At 42.2% G+C, this 23,380-nt stretch overlaps 1 protein-coding gene across 4 annotated transcripts in view; it reads right to left on the bottom strand.

Annotated features, from left to right (window-relative positions):
- Positions 1-23,380, bottom strand: part of LOC138064576 (protein unc-13 homolog B-like) — a 217,775-nt gene that overhangs the window by 108,597 nt on the left and 85,798 nt on the right. For 2 of the 4 annotated variants that reach the window (XM_068927823.1, XM_068927822.1), the window contains exon 1: positions 7,171-7,909. The exons of the other annotated variants lie outside the window; for them this stretch is intronic. The gene's annotated coding sequence lies outside the window, so the exon portion shown is untranslated. Of the gene's footprint in view, positions 1-7,170; positions 7,910-23,380 lie in introns of those variants that run through there. 4 annotated transcript variants of the gene reach the window in all.

Consider the following 23,380-nt stretch of genomic DNA (forward strand, 5'->3'; position numbering starts at 1 on the left):
AATAGAAAAAGGGCCAGATGGAGTCTGGGGTCTCCTCCAGCTGCTCAAAATTACACTAGAATTATAAACCCAAGGTTCTTTTAACTCCTTCCACATCAGCTCACAATCTCAAAAGCTCAGCACAAAGCTAACCTTGTTCTTGGTTTAACCGTCTTAAGGCTAATGCATGTTGCAGTTTACATCAGGTGTTTTTCTTCTGCTTCCTTCTCACCCTTATTCGAGGCCTGGTAACCTCGGTTCTCCTGACGTGGTCTCTGCCATCCTGAAACCTTCTGCAGATATTGCCACATTTGTCCCAGCAGCATCCACTAGAGAGTGTGGGACAAGGGGCTGAGCCCAACTAAGGCGTGTTCTCATGCGAAGCAGAGGACTGAACACCGCAGCAATTCTGCTTGCACTGAATCGAGGCCTTGATCTAAGACTAAGAGCCTTTCCGCCAACTAAGGGCCAGGTCCAGAGGTTACAAAAGCATTGGCCAGGTGCCTCTTTCAGCAGTCAAACAATGATTCCCACTTTCAAAGCATTAATTCAGCTTTTCTGCTCCTTCCTCGACCCCAAGCTACTGCAGTGCAGAAACTCCTTTCCCTAATATATCCTCCAGTTCCACCTGACAGTCATTTATTATGACATTATCAATATTTTGCTTTTAGCAAGTGTTTTCATTCTGGTGAGTATTTTGTTTTCATTGTTGTCATTTCTCTTTGAGGGCAGGGACGGAGAGGCTTTTTGATTTGGAGCAAGCAACACTTGCAAATATCGATTGTTATAATCGGAGCTAGTTAACACGCCACAACAGAGGCTGCATCTGTGCTTCAGGTTTAAGCCCTACTACTGTCTAGCACCTCGGCTGAAATTACATACCAGATGTGATACATGCCCTTGTGTAGGCTAAATAGTCACTTTACTCAGTCGTAAATGCTAATTTCCCCCAAAATTTCTTTGTTAGCTTCTTAAAGAAAAGACATTTTGATTTTATAAAATTTTCAATCCATAAAGATCTGCCTTTCACATCTTTTTTACCTATACGCTCCTTCACAGAACAGGGCTGACCTAAGAAATATTTGCTCTCTTCTTTCATCACATGCAGTTACCTTTCACTTGAGCAAAGAACTGGTGTTTAATGCTAGAAAAACACTCTCGTGTCAAACTTGAGAAGTGAACCTTCAGAGAGCCAGCACCTGTATTCAGTGGCAGCTGGGCAGAAGAGCTCTGAAGCTGTGCCTCCCTACATGCATTGCTTGAGGATAACACACAGAGAAGTTCATTTCAAATATTTTTCGGCTTATCAAACCCCGAGTGCTAGGAGAAAAGCCTACACACGCCTGTGCAAGGATTCCCTCCGAATACTCAAATGTTCAACACGCTTCCTTCTGCACATGGCTTTCAAGCCACTGGAGGGACTTAATCATCTTTATAGTTTAAAAAAAAAAAATTAATTAATAAAAAAAATCAATTCAGTTGGAATTTATTCTGAGTTCCTTTGTCTTTTGCAACACTCAACAGCAGCAGTTGTTTGTTACGGAGAACGCTTCTTCCTGTCAAACACTTACTCGCAGGACTGCAGCCGTTCCAAAGCAGGCACTTAAATGCAAACAGTATGTAGCTGTCATTTATACATACATTTTTTCCCCTTAGAGCTCTTCATTATAGAGGAGCAGTTTATCAGAACACAGAAGAAAAGCAGTAACTCGGATCTCAAAAACCAGCAACACCTATCCAGCTCGTTCCAAGAGGGACGAAAATTGTTTCCGCCCAGTATGGGAACAGGGCCAGAGCAGAACATGAGGATGTCAGCTCTGGCTCAGAGCGAGTCTCTCCACCTCTCTGTACAGTGGGGTAAGCAAATGGAAATCTCCATTTTCTCCAGTCAGACACAGAGCTCCAGGTACTCCCACACTTCATACTGTGGGCTGACCTCCCCGTCCCTCCACACCTCCTACCAGGGTCCTTCACTCCTCCTCCCACCCAGGGTTGTGTGGGCGCTCTTGTTCCCTTTGGCTGTTCCAGATCAGGTGCTGTGCAGTTATCTATCCCCTATAAAGGTCTCTTGTTCCTCTGATGTCACCTGTGTCAAGGTCACGGGTTCCTCATGGCACAGAGTCATCAAAATGACAGTAAAAGTAACCAAAAAAAAATCTAGACTTAGATCATTGCTTAAGTCTCTCTCTCTCCCAGGATCAGTTGAGGAGTCATACCAACATGTAACAAGAAATCCAGTCTTTAGAGAGAGAGAGAGAGAGCATTTGCCTCCTGATATCCTGCCAGATACCGCAAACCCTCACATACTACACAAACTTCTGATTGCCTTTTTAGCAGGCATTTGTCTCCAGGAGATCTCAGGGCTTATTTCAGCACAGTCATCTCTGGGTGTGCAGATGGAAGAGCAAGCTACAAAGCTTTCAGTGACATCCCCAGTACTATGTACTGCAACCGCCCCAAAGAAAGCCAGGCTCAAGCTAAGGAACAGTGAGAGCACTCTGGCTTTTCTTAGGGATTTTTTCTTCTTCTTTTTTTTTTTTTTTTTTAAATTTCCAGGGGAACAAAAACGACATCTTAAGATTTTAGACAGGCGGAAACAGGCAACCTACCACACAGACTGCAGAGATGATCACCTTGCCACTGGCCACATTTCTGAAATATCCTCTTAAAACATGAATAAACAGTTGCATTTCTTTCTGGTATAAAGGTTTGCAATAACAGCAGGCATGCCAATGATAAGCATCAATGGGTGAGAAATAAGAATATGAGAAGTCTCATGAAAAAATAAATTGCAATTATGAAATCTCTGCTCAACAGTTGGGGATCAAACTTCACATTTACAGTGCTCTGGAGAAGGTCAGGCTCTCCACCAGAGAGAGGAAAGTTGGCTGCAACCCACTTGGAGCAGGGTCTTCACTTCTACCAGCCACTGGACAAACGCAACTGAAAAGACAGGCAGCCTTGTGTAGTCCCTTCAGCACTGCCCCAAGCAGCAGTGAGCGGGCTGCAGTCAAGTGGAAGAGTGTCAGGAGAGAGTTTGGCCCCTTTGTGTCCATTAAACCTCTACTAACACGAGATCAGTTTGTCTCTTTACCAGGTATGTGGCTTTCATCACATTAAGGGAGATTCTGAGACATCTTTGCCCCACACCTTCATGTCAGAAGGTACTGGTGCCCTGGTGCAGATGAGATAGTCATCAGCAAAGAGATGCAAAAAATGACTACGACCAAAAGACATTTCACGCAGCCTCTCTGGCTATTGACTCACACCACCATGGCACCGAGTGAAATCTTTCGGACTAGATTACTTTTATAGCATCTTCCATGCCAAGTGGTATTGTGTTACCTGTACTAACAATTACAACAGGAAAAGTAACAAAATGAGTAAAAAAATCATTTTGCTATTGTATAAAGAGTTGTTTAAACATGAAAAATACCATGAAGTAAAATGCAGGACATGGTGGGGAAAAAAGGTTTTGGCATTAACAGAAGACAGAATTCATGGCTAAGGCTGCCATAGCAACATCGCCCCAGCACTCTGCATGCTGAAACATCAGGTCTTCCTGGGAAAGGAATTTTAAACAGGATTTTTAAACACATTAATTGCTAAAAGGATCCTAACAACAAGGCTTGACAGCAACACGAAGAGTTACAACCAGCCTTGCTGACAGTATAACTTCTGGAGGTGAGCATGCTATTCTCTAATTAACAAAATTAGATTTAATTTTGGGTTGGACCACACCTAACCGTGGCATTTATTGCTTGCTTCTTAGAATATGCCTCTTTCTCTTTCCGAGCCTTGTTTCGGGTAATTAACAGAAATTCCAACTTTTGAGTCCTGTTATGAATTATTTGAACAAGAAGATACCTGAGGCTGAGTAAGCCTGGGTGAAAAGCAGCAGGACTAGAGAACAAAATGTATTCTGAAGCATTTGTTCAGCTGAGGACACTTTGGATAAAAGTAAGGTGCAGAAGAGATGCACAGCACTTCACAGGTGGACTATAAAGGAAATACATTCATACTATTGAAAAGAAAGTGGTTATAAAAGGATGAAAATGATTTAAAAACAAAAAATAAAAACAAAAAAAACCACATTTGAGCAAAGAAACTATTTCACAGCCCCTTACTTAGTAATCCTGTTCCTGTCCAAGCCTTATCAATCTGTGTTCTTGTTCACATATTGGAGCATAAGCTGCTAAAACTCTAACTGCATCTCAGCCCCACCTGTAAAACTTTCTGAAATCTTCAAGCGCTTCCAATGATGTTTTTCATGTTTCACCTATATCTGCAAACAGATTTGTTTCAATAAAGCAGAGCAGAAGTTGTATCAGAACATGAATGGTGTAATGAACGACAGCCAGCCTCTGTTCCTATCACATTTTACAAAAATACAGTTGAAACCTTTCCAAAGCTGTTTGACGATGAAAAGAGGGAAGAGAACAAAAGGTCAGATTTGCCATACCAGTAACTCTCATGGTGGAAAGTGAGCCGGGGAACTCAGCACATTGGCTGAATGAATTACACACTTACGCATATCTCATGCCACAGGTATTTGCTACCCTTTACACAGGGACATTCAACTGATGCAAAAAAAAAACACCACCAAGTAATATTTTGCTATATCAGCACGTGACTGATGTAGCTACAAAGTGAAGGAACAGTAAAAAGTACTGACTACGAGGGTTTGAAAAAACAAACAAAAAAAAAAAAAAAACACTGAAGTGTTGCCAGGGGATCATCAGCAGCGTAAAAAATTTTGTTGAGAAACTGCCTGAAATTAAATTCACGTAGTTAAAGAGTATTACTATGAGAGATAGCACACAACCTTAACTCCTTACTACCCCCTACAAACTACAACAGACTGAAAAAGTTGCTAAGTGTCTCTCAGCCTTCTGTAAAACAGGACTAACGCTGCTCCCCCCTCCTCACTGGCACCAGCTTTGATAGCACAGATGGAGAAGAATGGAGATATTAGGCCTTTGAAATTAATCTACCCTGAGAGTGGCTAGGCACTAGACAGCCCTGCCCTTCCCAGAGATGTACTCATTCCCTGGGCAGCCACATCCTTTTATCACAGCTTTTCCTGCAAGCTAAAAGGAGCAGCAGCTGGCACCCGTTGCAGTAACACACGAAATCTGCCATTACCTGGTGGCCAAGCAAACAAGGCATGCAGAGACAGGGTTAAAGAAATAAGCTCCCTCTGAGTGGAAAGGCAAGAACAGGCTGAAAGCTGCTGACCATGGCAATGCAGTGACAGGGCTTGTGCATAGCCAGCAGCAAGCTCAGTCTAAGGTACCTACTTAAATCTAAGAATATCCTCCGCTGAGAAACAGCAAAAAGGATAATTGACTGCTGAGAAAAAGGGAAGAAATCGCAGTTTCTTCTATCATTCTTATGCAAAATCACTCCATTCCTCGGCAGCAAGCAGGGAACCCAAGCTGTTAGCAGTTTCAGAGCAAATTGAGAGAGAATGAAGTTCAGCAGCTTCGTTATTTCCAGAGCACTCATGTTAGGTTATATGGGATTTTGTACATGGCTGAATGAATCAGGTATCTCCATTAAATGATTTACTCATGACAAGCTAATGCACTGCAATGTAATCAGCTGACAGCTGCTCTTTAAAGTAGATTTTTCCCACATCAGGATCCTGAAGAACAAGTACTATATTGAATAGATCAGCCAGAGCAAGAACCAACTTTTCTGTTTAAGGGAAACAGCACCAACAACTGAAATATAAGCACTGGGGCACGCTGACAAGTTAGCTGGCCTTGCGATTAGGACTGCAGAAATACGCTTGGCTTTATGGAAAGGTTTCTGCTTGTTCCAGCTACCTCTAACAGGAGAGTAGACGGGCGGCACTGCCAGTACTTCTGCCTTAAATAAGGTTTGCGCGCACTATTATGAAAGCACTGAAGGAGGCTAAGAGCTCTGCCTAGAGTAACAGAAACAGAACATGCTGTACTCTCCCCGACTTGCAATCCAATTTACAACCAGCACTGAAGCAATCATGTGCACTCCCAAGTGCTGCATTTCTGATGAGAGCCACCAGGAAACGCACACTCATCCCTACGATTTTTCTCAAAACTCCAATTGCTCACTGAGGAGGTCTGGAGCTGGTTTTCCAGCTGACAGTGCTTCAACTAACAAGGACAGTCAGAGCCGGGAGTGATAGGCAGCACCCACCAGCCCAACGTGATGCAACTAGGAAATGCAACCTGTGTTGTCAAGAGGCACTGCTAGCACAGCTGGACTGGTGCTGTATCATCTCATTCGCCTGTCTCTGGCCTGTCCTGCACCACTTCAGGGCAGACAGACACTCAGTAGCTTTCAGACAGGAAGGGAAAAGGTAACGTAGGCAGCTGATGGAACAAACGGGCTTTTCCAGCCCGTGCTGCTAAACTGCAGCTCTCTTCAACTAAAATCCTCCTGGGCTAAAACTGAAGCTTTACTTTTGTATGCATCTTCCTTCTTATCTTGAGGGCAGAAAAGCTAAGCATTCTGGATTAAATATTGATGTTTATCCCAGAAACGGTCTCCATTAGCTACCCGCAAAAAAGGAACAAAAACCGAAAAAAATATCGAAACTGTCACACCATCTGCTCTGATTCATGAGCTTGTACAGCATCCTCACTGCTCCTTCATGCCAGTCATTTCATCTCATCAGCTCACAAGCTTCTCAGCACAGGAAATCAGGCCAATGACAAATATTCTGGGTTAAAAAGCAAGCCTGTTTTAAGTGACATTTGAGGAAGAATCAAGCCAGTAATTTAATTACTCTCTAGCTATTTGATTTTCAAGAGATCAAATTTTAATTATTCCAAAATCCTTTTCCCTTCAACTCTTCTTCACACAGCGATTTTGATGTCAAATTCCAACTGAGATACAAATCCTCTTAATATAAAAGTATGTGAAGTAAACAGACACAACCCCAGTTATACCAGAAGTAAGACATCTACAACTAGTGTCTAAGGGGTGAATACAAAAACTAAAAAAATAGATTATACAAACGAACATACCAATAGTAGATTGTCTTTGCAAAGCACGTGTTTACATCCAGTAAGCTTCCAATGGAGCTATTACTAAAATAAACACACAAACAGCTCACCCTAAAAATAAAGAAAGAGCAATTCTCCTTGTTTGCTGCCTATTTGTAGTTTATACCTAGTCACTTCGTTCCAATCATTCACTTACCTTTCTGCTCCAAAATAAAATAAAATGTTAAAATGTAAAGGAAATTTATAGAATTAATAGAAAACTACAGAATACAATAGCTTGTTCTCATAGAAAACAGAAGTCCTGAATGATTCCTAATCTTGTTAAAGGTTCATCAGATAATGAACTTTCACTATGGAGATTATCAACATATTCCTGATGTCCCATCTCAGGGGTCGGGAAAAGAGATGGTACAAAGGCACCGAGAGTATCCTGTTCCACAGCAGCACTAGGACGAGAAACCATGTAAAGTTGAAGGCATGTTTTGAAGAAAAAAAAAAAAAAAATGCAAACAGCTGCTAAAAATCCAAAAAGCAAAAAACCGTAGAAGCCAATGAACGTAACCAAAAAATGCAGAAATCCTGTCAGCTTCAAGGAGGATCCCTCAACAGAAATTCTTTTGTTCACCAACGTAATGCATCTTTTCCTTCTCAGGCAGTACCAAGTACAGTTAAAACTTCATCCTTCTCTTCAGTTGTGACTCAACAGAAAATATTGTACTTCAGAGGCAGAGAGAAAGCTGTGCAGCTATTGCTACTTTACTCCTCCTCGTCAGCTGCTTACTGCCTAGATCCTCACACACGCAGCCTCCCTCTTTCGCTCACACACCAACACTCCTCGACTTGAAATGATTCTCCACTTTATTATCCATTCAGAAGGAAATAAGAACTGATGGGACCAATCTGACTAAAGACAAAAAAGCACTCCTTAGGCATCAGGAGAGCAGGCAGCACAGCACAGTGAGCACATCTGCACTGGAAAAACGCTCTGCCTGGCTCCTGGCACCCGGTAGGACTGCGGAGCAGGGGGGGCCGGGAAAAAAGCCCAGGACTAAACAATTAACCCGTTCCAAGAAGATTCTTTGCCCATTTTAGAGATACATATGTATATTTTTATATCTCTGGTTCACCCCCAGACTAACCTGCAAGATTCAGTGATGCCCTTGCGCAAACACATCATATCCAGCTTAAGGAAGACTAGTACCAGCTCTGTTCTAAGTGTGGGGGATTGAACACCCCATTGATCTTGCATTTCCCAAAAATAAAAGTCCTATCATTACATAAAAGAATGACTGCAAAAACATTGCATATAGAATCAGATTCACTCACTTTGAACTGACACTTCTTTCCTTTAAGTATAAAATCAGGGCAGCAGCAGACGCCAGCCCTGTAAAAAGTGCCTAAATTAAAGCCGCTTCTTATCTGCACCACAAGCTGCCCCTGGGGCATCCAAAGGACTGCTGCTAAGAAAGTCCTCCTGGCCAGTTGGTCTGCATCACATCCCCTTTTTCACAAAGGCTCCCTTCATCCTACTGGTGGGCTGCCCTTCTTCATGTACCCAACACAAGCACCCACTTCTTTCCCAAAGGCTATTTCACAGCTGCACCAGCACTGAAGGCATTATACAGGAGCTGTGCACGTTGTCTGGTTTTGCTCAAGGACAATTCACTGCATCTTTCAAAACAAAGTCTTTTTAGTGTGCGGTGGAACTTTTAAGAGGCCTGTGTGACTTAGCTATAGAAATGCCACTGTCTTCCCACCTACTCAAGTACCTCCTACCTCCTTGTGAGCCAGCCTTGCTGACAATGACGCTTGCTTCCCCCCTCCCAAATCTCTTACCTACACCAAAGCCAACTTTTATTCACCACTACCTCCACAAACATCGCCGTGCTCCCAGCCTTGCCCTCACTGCATGGGATATTCTCCTGACAGCTTCTACCGACAGCTTCTTCCCAGCACCCGTCTACCTCAGTGAAGCATCAGCTGATGATGGTCAGGCTGGTGTCCCCGTCAGCTCATTTGTTCGATGGATATAAGCACAAGTTTTGCTTACAGGTAGACTAATGCCACGGGTCACAATACTTTGTCTTAGCAGCAATACTGGTGAACAGTACCCTCTGCCCTTTCCATGTGCAGCCACAGCACTGCCCCTTTCAGCCAGGCACAGAAATCAGGCAGCCAACTTCATTTCAGATCCCCATAAGTCTGGAGGACCACCATGGTCACTCATTTCCTCCATCTTCCAGAAGCCTCTCCTTCTCTTTGCTCTTTCCTTTGGTGCAGGGCCAAGAACCATAGGTCAGATTTTCAGAGCTGCTTTAGCTTTAAACACTCTTAAGAGTCTAACCCTGAGCTTCTCATTATATGTTTGCATCATGCCAGGACAGGAAGGCTGCTATCCAACTGAGGGCACCGAGTTCCACTGCAGTAGAAACGATTACTACTAAACACACCAATTACAGCACTTTAGCTCAGAGCCAAAGCTCTAAATCAAATTCATTCACATAAGGATGAAGACTGCCCAACTAAGAAAATAAAATGCAATCCAGGATTTGTGTGGCATTTAGTAACTTCAAAGTTCTGCATACAAATAAGACAAAAAGGACCTTCTTCAGTGATCTCTTTCACAGCATTCAAAAAGAAAAGTATCAGTTAGACAACCCTTTCTTGCTGGCATTAACAATCTAGAGCACCTGAAGTACCCATTAGACAGCCTCCTAGGCTTTTACGTGCCTTCCCTCTTTTCCAGAGACCCTCTTACAAGTGGAGCCAATGCCATATTGATATTGCTGCCTCTGCCCCTGTCCTTCATATTTCTTCTGTTCCTGGTCTTCTTCCCTCCCTGCAGTACATTCAAGTCAAAAACGCACTAGGGCCAAACACAATCCTCCAGCCAGGGCTCTTGAGATCCAAAACAGACTACGCAGGTTTCCAAGCACTACCACATAAAATCCCAATACTTTCATGACTGCCTTATAAGAGCAGAAAAAAAAAAAAAAACCATGGAAAAAGTGAGCAGATCTCATTAGACAAGGAGACAGGAGACACTGCTAACCGAGGTCGTGAGCAGTGAAGCACTGGTCACGGCCCTTACGACAGCTCAAAGAGCTGGAGAGGAAAATGTGGCTATAAAAAGACAAAACAGGTGCTCTCAGAAGCAAGCAGGACTGTTCCTTTCAATTACTTAAAATCTCTTATCTAACACATGGGAGATTGTTTGCTTATTGGTTCAGGCTCTGTTTTTCAGGGCTCTAATTTTTGGAAATAATGAAAATAATTCAGGATTGGAAAAAATACGTGCAACTCACATCTAAGTAAAAAGCCTATGAGAAAGAATGTGTTTTACCTTAAGGCTCAGACTGCTAAGTGATTTGTCTTCTACTAGAGAAATAAAACTTCCACTTAAAAATTTAAATACTTCTTACTGTGATTTTTTAATTTGCCAACAGATTTTAATTTTAGGTTGAGCCAGTAGGGAATTAGTAAAACCAGTAAAACCAGGCTCAACTATATAGGCCAAGTGCTTTGATGTCTGTGAGGTATACACTACCCTTCTTTCTTTTTTAATCCTCATCATCTTTCTATTTCATTCCAGCTTCCTGTAAAGTACCAAATTACTGATTACATTGTGTAAGTAAGCAGTTTCTCCATGAGCATGAGTGGATTAACCAAAGGAAAAAGAGCAAGCTTCAAGCATATTTCCTCCTCCTCCCAGACTCTTACACCTTTCTTCCTCCAGGAAAACAAGCAAGAACATTTCTAGCCCCAGATGCTGGGAAAATAAAAAATGTGGCGCTTAAGTAAATGCAGGATAAAATATTACGTACAGAGTTGGAACAAAGGGAGAAGAAAGGAGAAGTCAATGCAGATAGCCCATCTAAAACATCAGGGATAAATTCTGTCCAACTCGCACCCATCTCACAAATAGCCTCAGACATCTCTGACCCAAGAACTCTCTAAAATAAACCACTTTTCTTCCGTAAAGCAAACAAAAAAGGAGCATCATTTATTGAAAATGAAGCTGCCTACTGCATTTCCCCAAAGAGAGAGAGAGAGCGCGCGCTTGGTGAGGTAGTCTGGGGTCAGAGCTGTTTTGGACCACGGAAGTTCAAATATACAGTGTAATGGCTGTCAATCGGTTCAGTAGTGAAAACAATTCACTATCTTCTTCACAGCCACAAGAAAATCAAACCAAAAGTCTAAAGACTGAAGTATTAATGTAAAAACAGTGGTTCTCCAGTGTTTGACAACTGTCCTCAGTGCGTGCACTCTGAGGTCATATGGATCACCACAATATAGCCAGTGATGCTAAGATAAGTTTGGAAGAGAAGAGACAGTAATATTCCAAGTCATTTAAAATTAGCCTACCAATGCTATTTCTGTCATCATAGCCACTCTGTAGTTCCACAACACACATCACATTAAATACATCTTTAAGATATTGCCTTCAGATGAAAGAATAAGTTTAAGTTTCATGAAGGTGTCACACAAAGCACTGATCCTTTCTTTCCCACTTAGGAAAGAAGTAAGGCTAGGTGCAAGGACAATCTGCAAGCTCGAAAGGGAACAACGACACAGATCCCTTCTATAGCACCCTGCTCGAAAGCAATAATTACTAACTATTGGCCTTGAAACCCCTGAAGAGAAGGAAGGAGACATGACCTTCCTTAATACCAAAAGAGTTTCCCCTCCTTTAAAAGGGATTTTCCTCATATAAAACAGGAAGGTAAACTATTTGGCTTATAGGAAGACAACAATAGCAGCTCTGGCACATGAAAATCTGCTAGAGATTAGAGGCATTAGGACTGTTTACCTTCAAAGGAGAGAGAAAGGTAGGCAGTGTAAGTCTACCTGCCATGAATAAGTGAGACCCACAGTGCTGTTTGACTTCTTGTTGATGGACCAAAGGTGTTTAGACTCCTTATTGTTACTTTATTCGAATGCAAAGATGTCTACCAAAACCTGGGAGATGAATGTTTCTAAACTAGTAGAAGGAAAGACTTTCACATAGTCTGGAAATAAAGGATATTTCCAGGGTGAAGAATAAAGCAAAATTCAAGCCGTGGAATTTTTATAAGGTTAATGAAAGCCTAGAGTTAAAATAGCACTAACATCTTTGCAAGGCTACGAATCCTTGTGCTTCACAGCTTAGGCTAGTTTTTATGAGGCAGGGATAGAAAGGACTTCCGAGCTGCCTGCGATGAGTCCTCAACACCTCCCTCTGAGGCGGCTGCTGCCACATCAGCCAAAAACTTCTCCTGGGGCTAAAACGGATCTGGGAATTCTTGTGATGTAAAGACCTTAAAGGCAGTTTTGTTCATAAAGCTAGTGAATGTGAAAGGCTCACATTAAAACTCTCCTCCACTTGATTTGTTCACAGTCATCAGCGTCACTTGCAAGGACAGGCATAGCCTTTCCTGACAAAATATCCCAAACCGCCCTTTTAATAACACAAGCTAAACCTCCTCCCCTCCTTGTTTTCATGCTGATGTTTACACCCATGACTTTTGGTAGATAAAACCAAATACTATCAGTTCTGAAATCCAGTGTTTCATAGAAAAGGCTATTTTATTCCTCACCCAGTAAGTCCCAGTCATTCCAGGGCACAAACTAGCCTCATTTCCCAGACACTGGGCTCTTTTCAGAAGCTGCTCCTGAGCCAAAGCCACCCCACGTGTCACATCCCGCACCAGCCTTCAAAGTGAGGGTCAGATTTGGAGAGCAAAGCTGTTCCAGGTGGCAAGCTCTGGGGTGACACATTATTTCCTTGTGCCCCAGGAATGACTGGCACCAAAACCTTTCTTAGATGTGCACCTGAGAACAGCTGAATGCCTTCAGAGGCCCTTACAAATCTTCTACATTGTCCTCTAGAACTCAGCTGACTAAAATTTTTACCAACTGGGTGCTCCTATTCCAGGAACAACTATCAAACTGGCTTTTAAATTTCAGTCAGCTTAAATAACTCAAATTAACAGGCAGTAAAGGAAGTATTTATTGCAGAGAAAACTCTCCCTCTGCTGCTTCCTCTTTCAAATTACATCTCTCTCTCTCTCTCTCTCTCTCTCTCTCTCTCTCTCCCCCCTTACGGCATTCAAAACATAAGAACGTGATATTTCATGAGATTAGAAAATTACAATCAAAATGTCTTAATTGCACATCTAATTAAATAATCAACCTCATTAAAACAGAAACTCATCTGAGCCCAGACGTGCTGGAGGTGGAGGGGGGAGGGGGAAGGAATTACACTCACACTTAGAGCTATAACTGCTTTTTTTTGATCAAGAAACCTGAGAAGTAAAAGTCGCAGGTGCTCTGAAATATATAGGCATCAGGTAGACATAATAGCCTTCAGACACAAACCAGTGGAGGCAAGGACAAGTGTAGCAAACTATTCAGCATTTCTATTGTAAGCACAGATAACACAGATAAAGACATAACGTGCTTAACTTGCAGCAGTGGAAAAGCCAGGTTAGACATCTGGAAAAGCTTTTAGCGATAAGTCTAAGTGAGCATGGATTGTCTAAGGAGGCTACAAAATCTCCCTCCCAGAAGCTTTTAAAAAGATGGAGTACTTGCATTTTTCAGAGCTGCTTTTGAGGAAGATGGATGGGTCTAGTTAATCTCCTCACAGACTGCCCAGGCCTCAACTCTATTGCTCCTTACCTATGTTATTCCAGAACCTCTCTCAACTAGGAAACTACATAACATCAATGCCAGCTAACAGGCATCAACATGTCTTAATGACTTTGCACGTAGTCTAGGTAGGCTATTAGAGACCCTGGTGTTAGCTGAGCATCATCACCCCTTGCGGATCATTTCTCTAGAGATAAAAGACGAAAGTGTATTAGTCCCTACGGATGGTCTGCATGGCAGTTCAGCTGTCCACAATACAATGGCTTAAACCAACACTATAGAGCTTGCTTTCCCACTTGAGCATAACAGGGAGAACAGGTAAACGGTCTCTGACAAACCTGTTTGCGTGTTCTGTAGAAAGGTAGGAATAACACCAAGATTTTGCTACAGGAAGTCGGCTCCTTTCTCTGCACCAAATTTTGCAGCCAACAGTCTCGGCACCTAACTCTTCCTCAGGATTCAGGTACCCTACGTTGTCTATTTTCATCCGGTCTAAATCAGCACTGTCGGGATACGATACTGTGCTCATCTCCCACTGCATGCCCTCAGGATAAAGGAGCTGTGTGTCCCTCAAACCTGCTCAGAGTTGATTTTCTTGCCCTGGATAACAGTTCAGTTACCACCTAGAGCCAAAAAAGTGGTTTTGAGTTCTTCCTTCCCAGAACATTAATTCACCCTCCAGATTTTCATTTTATTTTGCCCTACATGACTGTATCCTACAGAGTGGTACTCTGTACGGACCTCAAGACTATTCATATGCTTGGAGGTAAGCCCCTTTCTCAGCAAGAACAGAGTATGTCCTACTGCTCAACAAACAAGAAACCACTCAGTATTTTTTGTGTTGTTCAATGAATGGCCCCATGCAGTATTTACTGCATTGCAGCCAAGCCCTGTCATAACAAACAGAACCATTGTTACACACAGCGGGTTAGGAAGCGTTCCTTGTACTCATCACCACATTACTCAACTGCTCTAAACAATACTTTGCTTTTTCATAGCTTCCCTGTGAAGCAAGCAAGTGTACTATCCCCATCAGAAGAGAAGAGTAATAACAGAATCAGGACCATCTGCTCCTTTTAGACAGCCATTTCAAGATAACAAAAGCTTGATTTTTCAGAGTACTTGAGTTTGGAGCATAATAAAGACTACAAAGTCTAGCTTCCAACTATTTCAGTTACTGCTGTGATGGCTCATTTTCAGCATCTTAAGTCAAATAATCAGAAATCAAGTAACAGATCACACGAAGAGGCGAGGGGCAAACCCTTTTCAAAAATCACCACTAAATAACTTCTCCAGCACATATAGCAGTGTGGCAGAGGAATAATAACTAATAACCCCATGGAGCAATGCCCAGCTACCTCTGCTTTCTCTTCTTATATTTTCGTCTTCATTTGCTACAGATACACCAACTTTCAAGAAAGCATGGAAAGAATCTTGGCCATACCCTACCTTGAGCTTAATGACTGCTGGCTGAAATAATTTGCCTTTCTCTGTAGGTGGGAATATTGTGTAGATTTGTATTTCCTACCGAAGACAGCAGCTGATTAATGAACCAAAATACCCCATACAGATTTGTTATAAACCCCATGTAAGCGCATTCCTCCGCCAGCCTCTGCGGGCACTGCTAGCGGATGTAATGAATGAGAAAGAAGGGGCACTGGCACACTGCAGCTCTGACGAAGCTGACTCCAGCGATCATACCAACGTTAACCAGCCCAGATACAGCTTTCGAACCTACAGCTGATGGTCTCTGCAGAACGGGTCTGCATGTTATTCTAAAAACCCAGTCAGACTACTCCCCTCCTTGTCAGGGACAGGGAAAAGGGCAGGAAATTGAATGTAAAAAAGTGAAAATAGCTGGGTTTAGAAAACCTGTGCAAAGGGATAAAAAAAAAAAAATCCACCACAAACCAGGCTATGATTACATAGCTGACCTACGTTAAGTGACTGAGAGGCCAATTAGCCCCTTTGGCAAGTCTGTGACAGGTTGGACAAGCATAGCTCGACCAAAACATACACAAATACTGAGCAGAGAAGGCAGGAGGAGCATTCCTGTAGCCAACTCTATTGTACGCTCTCAAGTCACTGAAGCCTTTTAACCTCCACTGAAAGGGAAGAGAAGCAAATTCAAACACAGGATGAGAGAGGGATGATTCTAGCAGCTGTATGTAGTCCTATATCAGTATTGCGGGCTAAAAATAGGGTGGCTTAATTATGATGAGTAACATGAATCCATGTCACATAAACATGAAGAAGTAATACTTGCTTTAAAATACGTTCCTCAAATGAGGCATGATACAATTCAGAGTGACTACACCAGCCAATGTACAGAGATATTTATGCAGGCAAAACTGGATCCTTCAAGTACCCTTTAAATAAAATATCACAAAAACATATTTAAGCATTTCAATCTGCAGCACTAACAGGATACACCGAATAAAAATAGGAAAGTTTAAATAATTCGCAGTAAAACTTAGTCTGAACAACAGTTTCACAAAAACACCTATGTTATCGTAAGTGACAAGGTGAATATTGACTGACTGCCCTAAACAATAGAAAACAGAGACAGAAACATGGTTAAAATAAAATGCTCTTTTATGTAAGGTTATCTCCAGTTTCTTATATACAAGAACATAAGAGAAGCTTAAAATAATGGCCAAGATGGGGCTAAATATATAAACCAGTGCAAAGTCAAATCTAAAGTCACCAAATGCTGGATAGCTCTGTTATCCCCCTCTTAGAACAGATCACCAATTTAATGCTGTCTTGACTGTCACTTTTCCAGCTCTCCAAAAAAAAACACTTTTCTGATGTTAGCTTTAAGAAAGCTGTAACGAAGATGGGTTCAGCTGCAATTTATTGTCTAAATAAGCTACTGAAATCCTATGGGAAACTTAAAAAAAAAAAAAAAATCTCATTTAAGTACAAACCTGCTTACGTACTACACCATATTTTCTGAAACGGTTACCACCTGAACATTTGTCAGAAAACAAAACGGTATCTATGACAGCTTCATTAAAAGGCATGAGTCACTAATACTATTCTTCAAAAAACACCTCACACTTGCTAGCATCTTTAACATCTACTGCATCAGTGTACCGAAAAGCTAGGCCATGCCGGGCTGCAATATAATTTTCACAGTTTTACTTCAGTGACTATATCTAATAGCAAATACCTCTCCCACGCACCTCTGGTTGTGCTCTGAAACCCACAGGGTCCCGGCACGCAGCAGAGCTCGGCAGCAAAGGCAGGCTGGTGGGCAGCGTGAACGCTGGGAGGCTACGCTACAAAAAATAGTTACAGAGGCTGTGGCTCCACGGACGTTTCTCACAGCCTGCTTAGAGGCTTCCTGGATGATGAAGTCCCATTCTTTGCTCCCACAGACGACTGTCATATAATAGCTTTCATAAACAGAGCCATTTTTAGATTAATTAGAAACAGAAAGGGCAAAGAAACCCATTTGGAAGCTGTTCACTAACAACTAGAAAAACTGCTTTCTGATTTCTAGCCTGGGTTTGTTCATAACTAGTTTATACCCTTCTGTTCTTGCACTAACGTTAACCTTTAGCTTAAATGGCTGTAAACTTGCCAATATTTACTCCCCTGATCTATTAGTACATCCGTTCTCAGCTTTCAGACTGCTGAGATAAACGAACCATACTTGCCTGGGCTCCTCTCACACGTTCTCAGCACTGCCTCCTCGACACCGCCCCAGTGCCCCCTCCCCAGCCCTATAACTCGTTCTCTAATTTTTCGCAATAGTCCTCATCTTCTCCAAATTATTTGCTAGTTTCCTTTATGGCATCACATGAGAAATATTACGGCAATACACACAGACGAGACTTAGCGCCCACCTGCTCTGTCACACCGTAGCACAGAGCAGAAAGCAGCATGCAATTCACAGTTTTACTAATTTCCCATTTGCCATCCAGTGACACTTTGCCTTTAAAATCATTCCACAGCCCCACGCACTTCTGAGGGCACACTAAGGAGGCCTGGAGTTACCCAGAACAGACTCTCCTTCTCTCTTCCTGATTCAATACATGCAAGTAGCTGAGAAGTATGCAAGGCAACCCCTGTGTGTAACCACACCGCTTGGAAAACAAGAAAAAAAAGCGAAAGAAAGAAACAGCACTGAAAAACAGAACTGTCATGTACTAGACCACTTTTCTGAGCTACTGACTTTTCTATAGAGTTCTGATATTATTCGAAGCATTTGCTAACATTGCACTAATAGTTAATGCTTCATCTACGATGCTCTCACAACCCATGCTGGTTAGCTCGTCTTTTTCCCAAGTCTTGTGCCTTGTAAGCCAAAGCCCACTGCTCTCTCTCAAGTGCAGCATTACAGATTGCTTCGGCAATATACAAAACTGGGAAATAACCCCTCCTCCCACGCAGAGTCTTAAAAATAAGTGTGTGAAGTCTGGCTCTCCCAACAGGCAATGCTATTTTTAATAGCTGTGTATGTGGAAGGTAGGAGTCCCCCCACCCACTGCTCCCATTGCACCCCTATTCCGAGCAGGAGTAACTGACTTACTCCAAAGCTAGAAGAATCTCTCAGTTTTTACAGGTTAACACCACATGCAAGTGCCATGGTGAGATGGTCAGGCCACCGCGGGATTCTTTGTCCCACTCCACACTAGACACAAGCTTCTACTAACAGAGCACGCTGCTGTATTTCTTCTGCCATTACATCCCCAAAATAAGGTGCGAAGAGGGAAGTTTTGCAGAAGGTGGTGAATGCGACCTCTTCTAATACGTTGAGTGCTTTTCTATAGGTTTTTTTTTTTTTTTCTTAAAAGCTTCAGACAACTGCTGCAGCAGGTCCTAAAAAGAGAAAAGCACTTGCTTGACAAAGCGTTTAGGAAGGTACTGGTACAAGCGTGGATGGAAGCTGAGCAGCAGCTGGCAGAGGAATAGCACTTCCTCTGGTTCAGCCCAGTTGGGCAACGCTTTGTGCGCAACGGATAGTTTCTTCAGTCTGCAATATACAAGTCACTTCTGCACAGGACAAACACCGAAATTGCTGCGACCAGGTCGTCTGAGCAAAACGGAGCCAAGGAGAAAAAGGTAGTATTTCTGGGCACGTATCTAATTGGGAACATAGGGACCTTATGAGACATGAGGTCATTTATCCACGTTATCAAAGCACTGCTGCCACTCACATCTTAATCTCTCTTCAGCAGTAGTACAATTCCAGTCGGGAGGAAGAAGGGTTAATAAAACATCTTTGCCTTCAGAAAACATCAGTTTGTCAGAATCAAAACACGCTTCACAGGAGCGCACAGAATTTGACAGGAAACACCTCTCAGGTCTAAGATGGAAGCTATATTCAGATAGGAAAGGGAGAGGAGGGAAGGGTCCCTCCCTAGAAGGGGTGTTACAGCTTAGCAGCCAGGGCTCTTTTCCAAGATGTGGGAAACCTAGGCTAAAATCTCTGTACTGTCAAGTTCCAATGAGGGACTAGAGGCTAAGTCCCCCTCTTTAGTCGAGATGTATTCCCCCTTAAGCTGTCGGCTGTTCCGCAGAGAGGTCTCCCATTTGTTGCATCCCAGTCTGTAATGGATTTTCTTGGTAACCTCAAAAGAAATACCTTACCCTACACCCACTTATAAACACCCACGTTACAGGACAGAAGCCACCACTTTCCACACAGCTTTACTCCAGAAGTAAAACACTTAAACATGAAATATTTCAAGTCAGATCTGAGATATAATGGCAGACCAGAACATACATGTGCAATGTGTAATCATATATGCTCCTGTTCTCTGACATGTGCTTCAACCAGATTTGAATCCTGGAACTTTATTATGTGCAGTGCTGACACAAAGTTAGTGTCAGGCTGTGGAATATCCTGTGCTTTTAAACTATACCCCAGGCATCACACACACACATCTGCCTTTTCTTTTTAAGGAAATCAATGGAATAAACCTTGGAGCAGAAGTAAATTACACTTCGATTCCCATTCAAAGACTTCGTAACAATTCTGACTAAGAGACGTGTAAAGTTGCTGATATTGAACTGGAGAAACAAAGCTGGAGTCCTGAATGCTACTACAGATTGAGAAGAGAAAGTGTCAGGATTCTGTCTTCTCATGAAGGGTCTTGCACGCCTACAGGAGGCTTGGAGTGAAGTAGTAAAATAGCCTAACAGGAAAGTTAACTATCTACTCCAAATTCCTGTAACGACTTTAAGAATACTCACTAAACTTTTCTTTTTTGTTTTTTTTTTTTGGGGGGGGGTGGTGGGGGGAGAACATGTGCTTTGTTTTTGCACAAACTGTAGTTATTTCTCAGTACCAACCACTGGGAGTGCATGGAAGAACTTTGTTTTCACTGAATGGGACGGATGGTCTGTGTTCCCTGGCACAGGACATCAACACTGAAATTTGTTTTAAATGAACAGAAGCAGAGTGTTAATGCATCGGTATGTTTAGAGGACCTCATAGAAAATCCTTTTAGCAATTAATTAAGCTTCTAGCTGCTCTGGTCATTATGAAAAAGGCTTTCTGACCAGCACACTGCTTCGTAAGAGATGCATTTCTCTTAATTTCAATGTAACTACCCTAAAAAAGGCAAGCCTGCTGATTTTTCCCTCTGGATATTAGGTTATCCAAAAGCCACTCAAAACCACAACAGCAGCATTAATGAATGCACAATACTATTTTCTTCTGTGTATACATAAGTAATTATCTCTTCATTACTACTTAACTGTTACCATTCAATGTACAGCAGGTTAAAGAAATGATAGTAGGTCTCAGAGAATCTTAGTAAGGATGAGTAACCTAAATAAACATCCATTTTATTCCAAATAGATGTGGCTATTTAAGACACTTGGCAGATGAACAAACCTTTCCTCCAACTCCAAGCAGAGCGTGTCAGCCAAACCTCCACAGAAAGGCAGGAAAAAGAAGCAACAGGCACAGATCGTTCAAGTACCAGATAACCACCCCGCACAAAATGCTGCCTTGGGGAGCAATGAGCGGCTTTGGGGAGGCCCTGGCTGTGCTACTATGACACTTCTGCTCTGGCACAGGACTTGCTAGTTTGCAAACTTAGATGCAACACAGGGAAGTAAGATTATGGCATGGGGAGATACTAGATGGTCCCCGTTACTTTTGTACTTAATGATCCTGAAATAGTTATTGTTGCACAGTCCCTAAGGAATCTGAAAGCCACATATGCATTTTAAAGATAAGGTACGCAGAAACCATTTGACTGCCGTTGTAAGCACAGCTGTCTAACATCAGATAGTCTGCACAAGAGCTGACAGTGATCATCAAACCTACACCTTAACTACACAAACCTGCTCTCCTCTTCACTGCAGGAACAGCAGTCTCCTAAGCACAGGGATGCTCTACAGATTCCCGCCATCCCTGACCTCTAGGACTTTTGATCAGCAGTGCTGGTATTTCTGGAGACTAAAGATAACCCCCCTAAACATAACAGGTAGAAAAGGAGGAAGATTTCTAACTGGAGATTAATTTTTTCCTACGAAGAGGAGTTTCTAATAACTTTCAGAAAGAGTACACGGTGCTTCAATTTGCTTCTTTGCCACTGTGTGGGAGGCTTTGAAAATGCACAGCTTACTCATCTTCACAGGACTGATGAAAAGACACCTTGGCAAAGTTTAAGGGAAATAAAACGCCAAAAGGAAACGATTCCACGCACTGCAAAGTTCATGAAAGGTGGAAAGGGGCAGTTTCTAATCTCTTGGTGACTGATTCAAAGAAAGCATGTCCTCCGTTAGCCATCTGGGCTAGAACACAGCACAATTTTACTGATCTGGGGGCCTCAATTGCAATGTGGGGAGGGGCACAGGCAGACAGCTTACAGTCAAACTAGCAACCAAAATGACACCAGTTAGTGCCCCACTGTTGTCCTCACCAACAGTGGAAATTGCCAAAAAGGACTCCGCTTCCCCAGGAACCCCATAGCTACGTAAAAGGCAATGCTGGAGGTCTGCAGCATCACCTTTTTTTGTCAAAATAAAAATAGGGCTTCACACTCGAAAGCCACCAATACAATGCCCTCTGTGGACCAAGGCTTTCAAAATCGAGTGCCTAATGGCTCTTCAATATTTATAGGTGCTTGATCAAAAGCACTGCCTGTTTAATTACGTGCATGGGGAAATGAGGCTAAGACGGGTACTTGTAAGACTAACAGGAGAACATAACTCAGTACCCTACTCTGGGTGCTTATCATAATCCAAAACAACAATGTCATGAATGCTCCAACTACATCTGCCATCTCAATACATGATCTAGTTATATAGCAGTCAGAAAGAATATATATTGATATTTAACAGGCAAAGACAACAATTAAAATCAAAACAACTGGTATAAAATGACTTTTATAAAAGAAAAGCCAAAGAGGAAACACTGCTTGGATAGCTTTGCTTTCGAAACAAAAGCAAGTAAACTGATGTACTTAAGCTCCTAACATACAAGAGAAAAATGCTGCACAAGACTTTTTCCCCATAAAAAAAAAAGTTCAATGTAAGAGAATAAAATTCCAGATCACAACAGCCTTTTATAATACTTTTAAGCGCTGAAAGAACTGGTAAGAGAGTCAATTTGATGATTTGACTGAATTTTTCCTCTTCTGCTCCTGTCTACTAATTCTTCTGTATTCTACAACAATCAAACTCAAATTTGTATAACTTTAAAAGTGACACAGGCACGTGGATAACTTAAAACTATTTCAGTTAAGGAGACTAAGTTGAACATTAAACAGCCCTGTCTCTGTTCTTATTCTGAAAAAAGCAGCTCCCCCAGAGGCACTGTAGCAGAAGAGCTATCAGTTAATCTCTCTTTGTAGGCAAGGTTTTAAGTGTGAAGGTGAGGATTATTGAGTCATTCCTCTCAGGACTGAAAACCTTAGTTTGATTCTGGCATAATTAAGTTTCCTTTTTCACAAATAGGGAAACAAAACTAGCTAAATAGTAGAAGAGACTCTACGCATGCTACCACTAAGCCTTTTTAATATGCATAGTTACAAATCTCTGTGCCATTTTATAACTGTCAAGTCTTAATTAAAATACTACATTTCTCTGACTCATGGTGCTGTAGGATGCATGTATAATATTCACATGCATATTAATCTCTTCCCAGGTAGGAGGCTGAATTGCTCAGGGGATTTTTAATCACATATGGAAACTTCTTAGCTGTCATTTGTTTAAATTCCAGCCAGATCTTTGTTCAAATTCCTGCCCAGATCATTAACAATTAAGAGTCATTAGAACCATCTCAGTAGACTATGTGAGAGGAATCCAATAGCTCGGATCCGTGTGCTGGAGTTCCACAAGTATTAACATGAAAGAACATCACGCACTGAGGAACGGGAACAGGAATAAGAGCTGCAGGCACTGCCCTGAACATCAAGGACATAAGCACCTGCTCCGAGGGCTGGAACAAAAGAGGGGGATAGTCCTCTTGAAGGCTTCTAGGCAATGACAGAAGATGGAAAGATAAAATATAGACTAGACCTTTTCTAACTATCCCCAGAATCACCCGAAACATCAGATTTTACCATCACATTGCACTTTAAAACCCAGATACCTATCTGGATAGTCTGTATTTCTGGCAAATGAGGTCTTAAAACGAGCTGACAATGCACTAGATGCAGAAAACAGAAAGCAGCTAGCAGAGAAGCTCTTCTACATTTGACTAAAGACAGATCAGCTGAGAATGCAAAGGCATCTGGGAAAACTGAAATACCGTCTTCCTGATAGCTTGGAAGGAAAGGAGTGAGAAGAGCTAGATGAAGACTCAG

Source organism: Struthio camelus, chromosome Z (genome assembly GCF_040807025.1).
Source record: "Struthio camelus isolate bStrCam1 chromosome Z, bStrCam1.hap1, whole genome shotgun sequence".
Classification (NCBI taxonomy): Eukaryota; Metazoa; Chordata; class Aves; order Struthioniformes; family Struthionidae; genus Struthio; species Struthio camelus.